This window comes from Brachyistius frenatus, unplaced genomic scaffold, assembly GCF_029030835.1.
Source record: "Brachyistius frenatus isolate BFR_SWC_R1_liver_20210118 unplaced genomic scaffold, ASM2903083v1 Contig_32, whole genome shotgun sequence".
Taxonomy (NCBI): Eukaryota; Metazoa; Chordata; class Actinopteri; family Embiotocidae; genus Brachyistius; species Brachyistius frenatus.
Genome location: NW_027210631.1, coordinates 2,569,191 through 2,579,035, shown reverse-complemented (window position 1 = coordinate 2,579,035; position 9,845 = coordinate 2,569,191). Strand labels below are relative to the sequence as shown.

The following is a 9,845-nucleotide window of genomic DNA, read 5'->3' as shown; positions in this document are numbered from 1 at the left end:
GCTCGCTGACACACTGTCTCTGGAGGCGCGCGTAAAAGCGCAGAGCAAAAACGTAAAACAAAGGCATCTTTAGTACGAGACTGTTGGTAAATATGAAAAGCGGAGTCAAAAGGGACGTTTTGATAGATTTCTTTGGTGCAAGGTAAAGAGGAACTGGACTATAGTGACATCAGGGAACAAACTAAAAGTCACTGTGACTGCACAGTAATAAATGACTATTATAACCAACAGAAAACAACAATACAAATAAATACATAACTTATTATTACTACAAAATCCTCTCCTCTGTGAACTCGTATATTGCTCCTATGGCAATCTGAAAATATGAATACAAAAACCCTGCTCATCTCAGAGACAGCATGCATATGCAACTTAAATCAAATGTACTGTGCATGTGATGCTTATTCTTCTAAGCATGTATGATAAACTGCTGATTTCCTGCCACTGTGGACTTCAGATGTAAAATGACTACTTCCTGATAAGTATGTGGTTGGATGTCGAAACTCACTTTGAGCAGCAGTCTGTGGTAAATTCAGCATGTGCAGCCATCTCCACCTTGCAGGTCAAACACGGAAGTATTTACTCTGCTGTGTATCATGTATGGTGGGATTCTTTAGTGATACGCAACATACATAAAAAGTAAAAGCATTCCAGACCTCTTGAGTAAGTACAGCAGATGAGTGAAAACATCAAATGTAACTGTAACTGGAGGAAAGTCGTCTTAAAACATAGAAACAGCGTTTTCATTTAACAACCCTTTAAATCACAATTTGTTTGAGTAATTTCTGTGATTCAGCATTTAAATTGACTGAAAACATTGTTTCACTTTTAGTTGACTACAACATAATGCAACTGGACCGTTAGAGCAGGACTCTGTAGAAATACCCCCCCCCACCCCCCGGTTTCCCTGCAGAAGTAGAGCACCATCTCGCTGTATGTATTTTGTCATGTCAGATTTTGCAGAAGTTTTTGGCATCACTGCATTAAATAGTGACCTGGCAGTTATTTTTTTTTAAACAAATAATGATGTCTAAGTTAACTTTTTATAGTCCGATCATTCTAATTATGTACAACCAGGGGGACCAGATTCCAACAAACCAAATGTGAGGCAAAGGGTATGCTTGTGTGGGACAATGTGGGAAATGTTAGCAATGTTGAAAGGTAATCTAAAGTGATGCGTTAATCCAATTTGGGAAATAAACACATATAATCGACTATGCAGGTCACAGGTTGGGCCTTTAGCATGTGAAGGACTCAATAAATAGCTACATTTTGTCTAAATGCAACTTTATGAACTACCTTGTCAAGTAAAGTGAGCTTAAAGTAGGCATGGTTGGTATGCTACACAGTGTGCAAAACACAGGATATTTCATCTGATGTTACTTTATCTTGCTGTCAATCATTCTTGGGTTTCAGTTCAAATGTCTTTGTGTCGCTGGATTTCCAGCTTTTAGAAAAGTGTCCGTCCTGCAGTGTTGGCTTGGGCCAATTAAAATGTGGGACATTGTCTCAGTATGAGATATGAGACAAGACATGGTTCAAATAACGGGGGAGCGAAGGGAGCCCAGCTCCCATGAAAAGGACACGAGCTCCCCTGAAAGCCTTCTTTAGGGGGAGCTCTATAACATCGTCCATTTTAGTGACGGATGTTGATGTTCTGTGCAATAATGTTCCTGAAACAAATAATAACATAAAAATGTCAATGTTGTGAGTTAATTCGCTCATTAAAAACCAATTCCCCAACTTTTGTCTCCGCTAATAATCACAATGCTGTGTCTCTGCTGTGGCTGTCTTTGCGCAATGGCGTTGCACTCACATCACTCAGTTTAAGTTGCCATTTGAAATTCTCATCTCATCTCTTCTCTTCACTGACAGACAGACAGATCTCACTTAGTTAAATCGCCTGGTTGCTTAAATACAACTTTTGGACATAATTCCATTTTCCAATGGATGAATTTTCCGTTCTAAGCCTGTTATCACTTCCTGCCACTAGAGGGCGCCGCCTCCTTCCGTGCGCCCCTGCAGCGGCATGCAGCAGCAGCAACCTCCCGGTCAGAGGCAGCAGAGTGTCGGGAACTCCTGCAGCTCCGTTCCGTATATTTCCACTGACCCTCTGGGTTTCGGGATTCATTCATCCCAGTCCGAGTTGCTGCTCGGTCTGCCCACACAGGATCTGTCCATTCATCCAGCCGTCCGTCCAGCTGACAATATCTGATCCGAACATCCAGCGCAGCCGCGTCCGCATCAGAAGGTCAGACGCGTCGTTTTCGATCAGCGGACCTGACAACTTTTTTGTTGTTGTTGTTGTTGTAAATAAATTCCTCTCCACTGTCAGAGATTCATCACGGGAGGATCGTCGCTTGCATTGAGCGGTCTGAGGTGAGTCGTCCTGCCAGTGATTTCATGGCAGCTGCGTCCCTTCAGCAGCCGGAGCTGCAACACTGAGGTGTGCAAACCATCAAACCTGCGGTCAGGCAGGAGGTGCGACATTTTAAGGAAGGTCATGACATTCTCTGTTTCCTTTGAGATGAGGTTCTCCTGGCAATTAAAAATATATATATAATATAACCTGCACGTGTTTCTGAAATGAGTTCAATGATATTAGGCTGCATGGAGTATTAATAACGTCTTTTCGGAATTCTGTAAATATTTTAGAAGTTGGATGAATCTTCCCATTCAGACATTTGGGAAATTAAATCTGAACAAATTCACGTGTAGAGAATAAGAGTGATCTGCAGTACCATCCACGAGTTCAATCTCTATGAATATGCAGTCTCATCTTACTTTGCTGCTGGATGGTCCATCACCTTCCCCTCTTGGCTTCCAGGACGTAGTTGGCATTCATGAGCAGCTCTGAGTGTTGCGTAACAGCGCAACATCTCAATGGGATTTAGGGTCAGTCTGTCGGCACACCTTACACGGATGTCTGCCAAACGCGGAGATGAGGGGACACTGCGGGGTTCTCAGGAGGAAAACACCGATGATCTGATTCTACTGTGGATGTGTTGACAGAGAAATCAGCAGCAGGAGGGAATGAAGCCATGATAAGATTTCAATTTACAAAAATCTCCACTTTGACCCTGCAGATGAATGCATAGCCTATATAATAGTAATACATCCATAATGTAGTATTTACAATAATAAAAGGCTGTTCATGATGAATAATTAAATTTGTGGTATTTTAAAGGTACCCTGAGCAGCTTTTGAGTGCCAGTAGCTACTGTTGTTGTTTTCATGAGTTTGTTTGTTTACAAGGAATAAACTGGGAACCTTTAAGTCATTAATTTGTGGCATCAATGTGAGTAAAGTTAAATGGATGACCGGTATCAAATTCTAATTTATATACTTGTTGAAGTCTATCAGGATGAGGGTCGTCTGAAAAGAGACCTGCAATCACTGAATGAAAACATCAAATGTAACTGTAACTGGGAGAAAGTCGTCTTAAACCGTGGAAACACCGTTTTCATTGAACAACCCTTTAAATCACAATTTGTTTGAGTAATTTCTGAGATTCAGCATTTAAATTGACTGAAAACATTGTTTCACTTTTAGCTGACTACAACATAATGCAACCGCTCCGTTAAAGCAGGACTCTGTAGAAATCTTTCCCCCCCCCCCCTGGTTTCCCTGCAGAAGTAGAGCACCATCTCGCTGTATGTATTTTGATGACAGGTCTGCGGTTTGCCGTCTTTCTATAGCCTGCGGTGCAGCGGGTCTCCTCCCATGGTTTGGAGCTCCGAGGTCTGTAATCTCGCTCAACCACGGCACCACCACCCAGATTCATTTCTCAGCTGGGCACACAGTGAAAAAGAGTATACACGTGCTCAGTTTGACAGTTTGGACGGAGTCCCTGTGGAGCAGAGGTCCTCGGGTTAAAAAAAGATCCAGGACGGAGGGCATCGGGTCCGGTCATGTCAAGATGAAGTTTTTCCTCCCCAAAAGTACAACAAAATAGTTATAGTCAAAGAAACACGTTGACTACGGTGGGCGTGGAGACAATTATACATCAATTTATGGCGAAAAAAAACCTAATGAGACAAAAAAAAAAAGACAGTATATTCAGTTTGTATGCTGTCTTTTAGTAATTTAGTTATTATTAGTAATCATGAAACTGTCCTTTAGCGGTGTAGTTAGTATTTACTGTCTGTATTTATTTTGCCTCCTTTGTTGATTTTCTCAATAACAAAATTTAAAGTGGCAAAATTTGGCAAAACTGGGAAACGCATTCATTTCTTCAGCTGTTGAGAGTTTGATGAAAAGATTGTAACCACGTGAAGCTGGGAGGAGCTGATGCGGGGGAGATCCTGTCACCGACGGGTTGACTGGAAACCAACTGAGACTCCAGGAAGTCCAATCCATCAAATAGCTCCCTGTAAAACCAGAAATTCTGTTTTAATTCATATAGATTAAACAAACAAGACGTAAACAAGTATATTAGCGAGGCTTAGAGGAGCCTCGAAGTTGAATTTTCTTACCTTTGCACGGAGCCAGGCAGCTGTTTCCTCACGTTTCAAGTGTTTATGTGAAGCTCGTCAAGCTAAACCAAAGACATGAGGTTCAAATCAGGGTTTAAATCGATCAGCAAATAAAATCTTCTCCAAAATGCTAAACTATTCTTTTAATGTACCGAGAGGAGAGAGAGATCACGTCCAGAACATGAAAGTGTTGCTTTGATTAGTTTTTTTTTTATTTTAGTTTTTTTTAAAGGAGCCCACAATAAAGACTTATTTATTAAAATATATTAGATCCAAATATGCTTTTTTCACCACACTAGCTGAGAAGATTAATATTAATTTATTGAGGTTTTAGGAGCAGTTATTTGTTGTCCAACAACTGCAATATCCTGCTTCATCATAAAAACACAGAAATAAATCAAAACAAGAGACTCTTCAGAGACTGTGTTGGACACGTTAGCCTGACGAGGAACACGTCTGCTGATGCCACAGGGCTACAAACCTCCTGATTCCCGGTTTTTCGGCTAAGTTCAGCTAAACTTGTCTCGGCCTGTTTATCTGTGAACTGGACGCAGACCAGATAAAGTTGATAAAGATCATCTCGTCAGACACGGAAAGGTGGAAAACAAGGCCGCCAGTGTTTCCCTGAATGTTGGTTTGCTCCTTGAAATGCTACTGGTGTCTGTTTGTAGTATCTGTCCTGGACCTTGATTGACTTTGTCTCTGGCTGACATCGTGTTGGTGCTTCATTCGGGCCTCTGATCCCGGCTGAAACACTGGATTCATGTGGTGTCATCTTGGCAGTGTGCAGATTGAACAACTTTGATCCGTGTCTTCAAGCAGGGAGCTTGACATGTGCCGAGGTTAGCAGACGCTTTAGCCTCACTGACGCTGTCCTCATTACATAACTGAGACGTGTGTGTGTGTGTGTGTGTGTGTGTGTGTGTGTGTGTGTGTGTGTGTGTGTGTGTGTGTGTGTGTGTGTGTGTGTGTGTGTGAGAGAGAGAGAGAGACCGTGTCGTTACACTGCTGAGTCCCTCTTCTTCCTCTCACTGGAGATTCCCTGCTGCTGCGTGGGAGAGCGAGGGATCACTGCAGTGGGTGGTGTGTGTGTGTGTGTGTGTGTGTGTGTGTGTGTGTGTGTGTGTGTGTGTGTGTGTGTGTGTGTGTGTGTGTGTGTGTGTGTGTGTGTGTGTGTGTGTGTGTGTGTGTGTGTAAAACCGATAGAGAGGAAACAAGATTATAAATGTGAGAAACGAGGCAAACAAACACACTCTCAGTTGTAGCAGTAAAGAGCCACACAGTCCTCCGTGTGTTTACGTTCTCCTGAAGACTCTCCCTCATACAGGCCGTTCTTTTATGGGCGACATTTGTGGTTGTCTGTGCTACTAAACATGGAAACATCTTTTCAGTTCCTAGAAAGCAGAAGGTGGTTTTCACTCATGTCAGCAAACTCGTACAGTAACGGTTCGGATGAGGTGAATAAAGTGTTTGAGTAAAGTTATGATTTTGCCGTTCGACCGGTGTGTGGTGTCTGTGAGGTGCATCTGCAGAGCTCCACTGCTGAAACTTTTATGCTGCAGGTGTGATCTGGGCACCAACACTAACATAGAGGATTATTGGACGGTGTGTGTGTGTGTTTTTTAAAAAAAAGGAGTGGGTCAGTATGTTGGGAAATATATTTGCTTGCTTTCTCGCCAAGTACGTCGTGTTTACACCAAAAGAGAAGCCAGTGCTCCGTAATGTGTCCACACTACTGAGAGCAGCATTTCACACGGCGACTGCTATTACATGTATAACATGGAAAGAATTAGACTTGAAGCTTAATAATTTGATTTGGGTGACATGTGAGCTGCTAACAGCTGTTTGATTAACACAGAGGCCTATTGTTCCTTTAGACATGCAGGAGATGGACGACTTATAAAAGTGTCTGAACGGTTTCTGTGTAGACATGGTGTTAGAGTTAGTTCAGAATTGATATCACTCTCATGTCTATACGCGAAGTATGGAGCAGCCAGTTATCGTAGCTTAGCATAAAGACTGGAAACGGAGGAAAATAGCTAGCCTGCCTTTGTAACGGTAACAAAATCAGCTTAGCGAGAGGAAGTGAGAGCGCGAACACACTGCCTGAGTTGCATGTGCCGCAGCAGTACAGCGAGGTAGCCGTCACACACGTCATGCAGGCAGTGTGTCGCAGGCGTAAAGCTCTACAAGTACAAGATATCCAAAGACTGGAGACAAACATGGATGTATCTTCCAGGTCAGAAATGTGAAGCCAATGTGGAAGTGCCTTAAAGTGCAATACCACCGAGTGCCGATAGGGGCTGGCTCCAAAAAAACCTCTGGTTCCATTGACTCCCATTCAACTTCTCTCACGAAACATTTTTTCATAAATAATTTGGGGTCAGATTTTGCCCAGCTCGTCCAAATATGGTCACTTATGGCTCCACAAAACCGAGATGGCGACAGCTGAAATGCCAGACTCCGTTCAAAATGGCTGTTCACAATCAGTGGGTGTCATCATGGTGGGCTGCAGCGGGGATTTATCTCATTTGTTCAATCTATAAAAGAATCAAAGGGTAAGAACGACACCCTTTGCTTAGCAGGAGGTCTATCAGCCCGTTTACTGCCAAACCACAAATAGTTTTTGTACATTTAAGTTCTGTACAAATTCAAATTATCAAGATAATATGTGCTCACTTATGAGCTTTGGAGCGACTGGTTGCACTTTGCTGTGGGCAGAGTCAGGTCAGCTCTTGAACCGTCGCAGTTACTCTTTCTAACTCTTCAGTCCCGGATCACTGCGGACCAAACAGGTCACCACCTCATAAAGGATGATATGGATGGTGTAACGGCACACTTCAAACTTCCTTCTCGCGGCTCCACCAGAAAGTTCATCTTTGCTCCACAAATTCCCAAACAAGTAGCACAGAACAAAACGTTACTGTTGCCACGGTTATTATTACAACATCACGACAGTGTTTGGTCTGTGACGTCTGGTTGGTGGAGTCGACATTAATAATGACAAAAACAAATATTTAAAGACGCTGGCGGCTGCCATGATGACCCCTGCTGAGCGAGAGACAGAGACGGATGATCGACCTCCATTTGAGCCACACTGAGCGGCACACAGCCACGCCATATATGGGCATGTGTGTGTTGGTACAAAAGGGAAAAGGTTAGCTTAAGCTCTGAGTGTGTGTGTGTGTGTGTGTGTGTGTGTGTGTGTGTGTGTGTGTGTGTGTGTGTGTGTGTGTGTGTGTGTGTGTGTGTGTGTGTGTGTGTGTGTGTGTGTGTGTGTGTGTGTGTGAAGGAGCAGAGAGCTGGAAGTTTGCCATTTCATAACTTCAACCAGTATGATGTTGCTCTAACATGCTTCTGGCACTGACACACACCCAAACACATTTTTCAGCTTTTTATTTTGCTGGGCAGAACTGAGTGAACTGAACTTGTGATCTGTTTTCACTTTCCTCTCATTTTCTTGCTGTATCTCATTTCAGCCAATAAAGAGAGAGATGAGTGAAGTGATTTTCTCGTGTGATTAAATGTACACATCGGCGACCGCTGATTGATCTTCTCACAAACATGGCTGACACACTACAGCAGGCTATAAATCACTTGTCTTGATTAGCACAATGTTTGAGGGAAATTTTCTGCCAATTACAATTATTAATTTGATGTTTCATTATAGTGTGTAAGGAGTTAGTGTCAGGTTTCGAGTTAGATATTATCTTGCTGCTTAAACAATCTGATTATTTGCTTATTTTATGGTCTCACAGTAAGATTAAGAAACAATTTTCACTTCAAAAGGATTCTTGGCAAAAGAATGACTAACTCCAGTTCACTGATTTGCTCAACTGAGCTGCAAGTGAAACACAACTGACAGTTAATGGTTTTCATGATATTTATTGTACAACTAAGAGAGAAGTTTGTGAGATTATCATTATTTAATTTACAAAGGTTTTTTTTTTTGGAACTTAACTGCATTAACTTGGAGGAATCTTGCCTAATTATTCCTGTTTGAACCATATAAAAGTGTAATTTATTGTTGTGACACTGCAGCACTGTACAACCATTGAGGAAAATGCAGCTATAAAAACCGCAGGGCTTCTAATCTGCGACCTCTTTAATAACACACTCCCCTCTCAGTGTTTGTTGCTGTATTATCTCAGTCAGCATTGCTGTTAATTGGAAATGAATCGTTCTCGAGCCAGTGTGTCCCAGGAATCCTCTGGAGTCATCAAAGTACAGATTTTCATTATATTGTCATCTGTGTCTGTTTGTTTTCTGATAAAAAAAATAGAAGCAGAAGCCAGCAGAAAAACAGTGAGTCAAGGCCAGAAGTTTGGAGTCAATTACCTGCCGAGATAACTTCACAGTGGGTTGTTTTCTTAATAAACACACTGGATATTGGTTGTTTAATCAGGCTGCAGTTGTATTTTCTTTCTGAATGGACGATTTCGCTTTACTTTACACTTTCCTGCTCTCTCCGTCTTTATCTTCCTTTCACATTTTTAAGGCACCTGCATGAAAAAATCCCAGTTAGGGGACGTCAATGAATCCGAAAACCAGACTGACACCGTTGTCTCCGCCCTACATAGTTTCTAACACCACTGCTTCGTGTGGTGTTAGAAACTGAAACCTTATTGATTTGTGGTCTTTGTATCTGCTCTCTCCTGCGGATGGACAGATGGGGTGTTTCATCTACAGTGTTAAATACAAGCGATCAATTCTGTGCCTAACAGAATGGCCGCTTTTATGAAAAATAATAAAAGGAATTCTTAGTGATTTTATACACACTCGACTGGAATCTATACCTTTAAAAAGTTACTTTTTTATCACTAAGTCAATAAACATAGTCAACAAAGTAAATAACACAATATGCCTGATTATACTAAAAGTGGTGTTAATTTTAGATAAGACAAAAGTCATGAATTTATCAAATTGCTGTTCACTTTTCAGATCAAACTCCTGTATAAAAACACATTCTGTGAGATTTAAATTAAGATTTTGTTTAATTTAAACAGCACTTTCTATTATTATTATCTCCATTTTGATTAAGATTGAGTTAATCTTGTTCTGGAATTTAACAGAAACCTTTGTCCAGAGTTGAATCACTTTCCTACAAAAGCATATTTTAAATTCTGCATATTCATATTTGAGTTATATATAGTCACATTCGTGCGACGGGCATTTATTTGCGTGGCCAGTCTTCTCTCAGATACTGTCTCTCACCGATGAACAATGCACTCACTGTCCTCCAGCCTCTTTTTTTCAGACTGAGCCGTGTCGTGCCACGATCGCCGGGGTTCCTTTCAGGACCAAATTGCAAAAATTGCTCGTGTCCTGAATTTGTGCCCGGCCTCATGAAAAACAGAACAATCATCTCTT

The 9,845-nt window shown here is 41.7% G+C and overlaps 1 protein-coding gene across 3 annotated transcripts in view; it reads left to right on the top strand.

Moving 5' to 3' along the window:
• The first annotated feature begins 2,056 nt into the window (after window positions 1-2,056).
• rerg (RAS-like, estrogen-regulated, growth inhibitor) overlaps window positions 2,057-9,845 on the top strand; it is a 42,279-nt gene continuing 34,490 nt past the window's right edge. The window contains exons 1-2 of one of the 3 annotated variants that reach the window (XM_069700108.1): window positions 2,057-2,251; window positions 2,336-2,379. The gene's annotated coding sequence lies outside the window, so the exon portion shown is untranslated. Of the gene's footprint in view, window positions 2,380-9,845 lie in introns of all 3 variants that reach the window. The other 2 variants (XM_069700109.1, XM_069700107.1) reach the window with 2 other exon arrangements.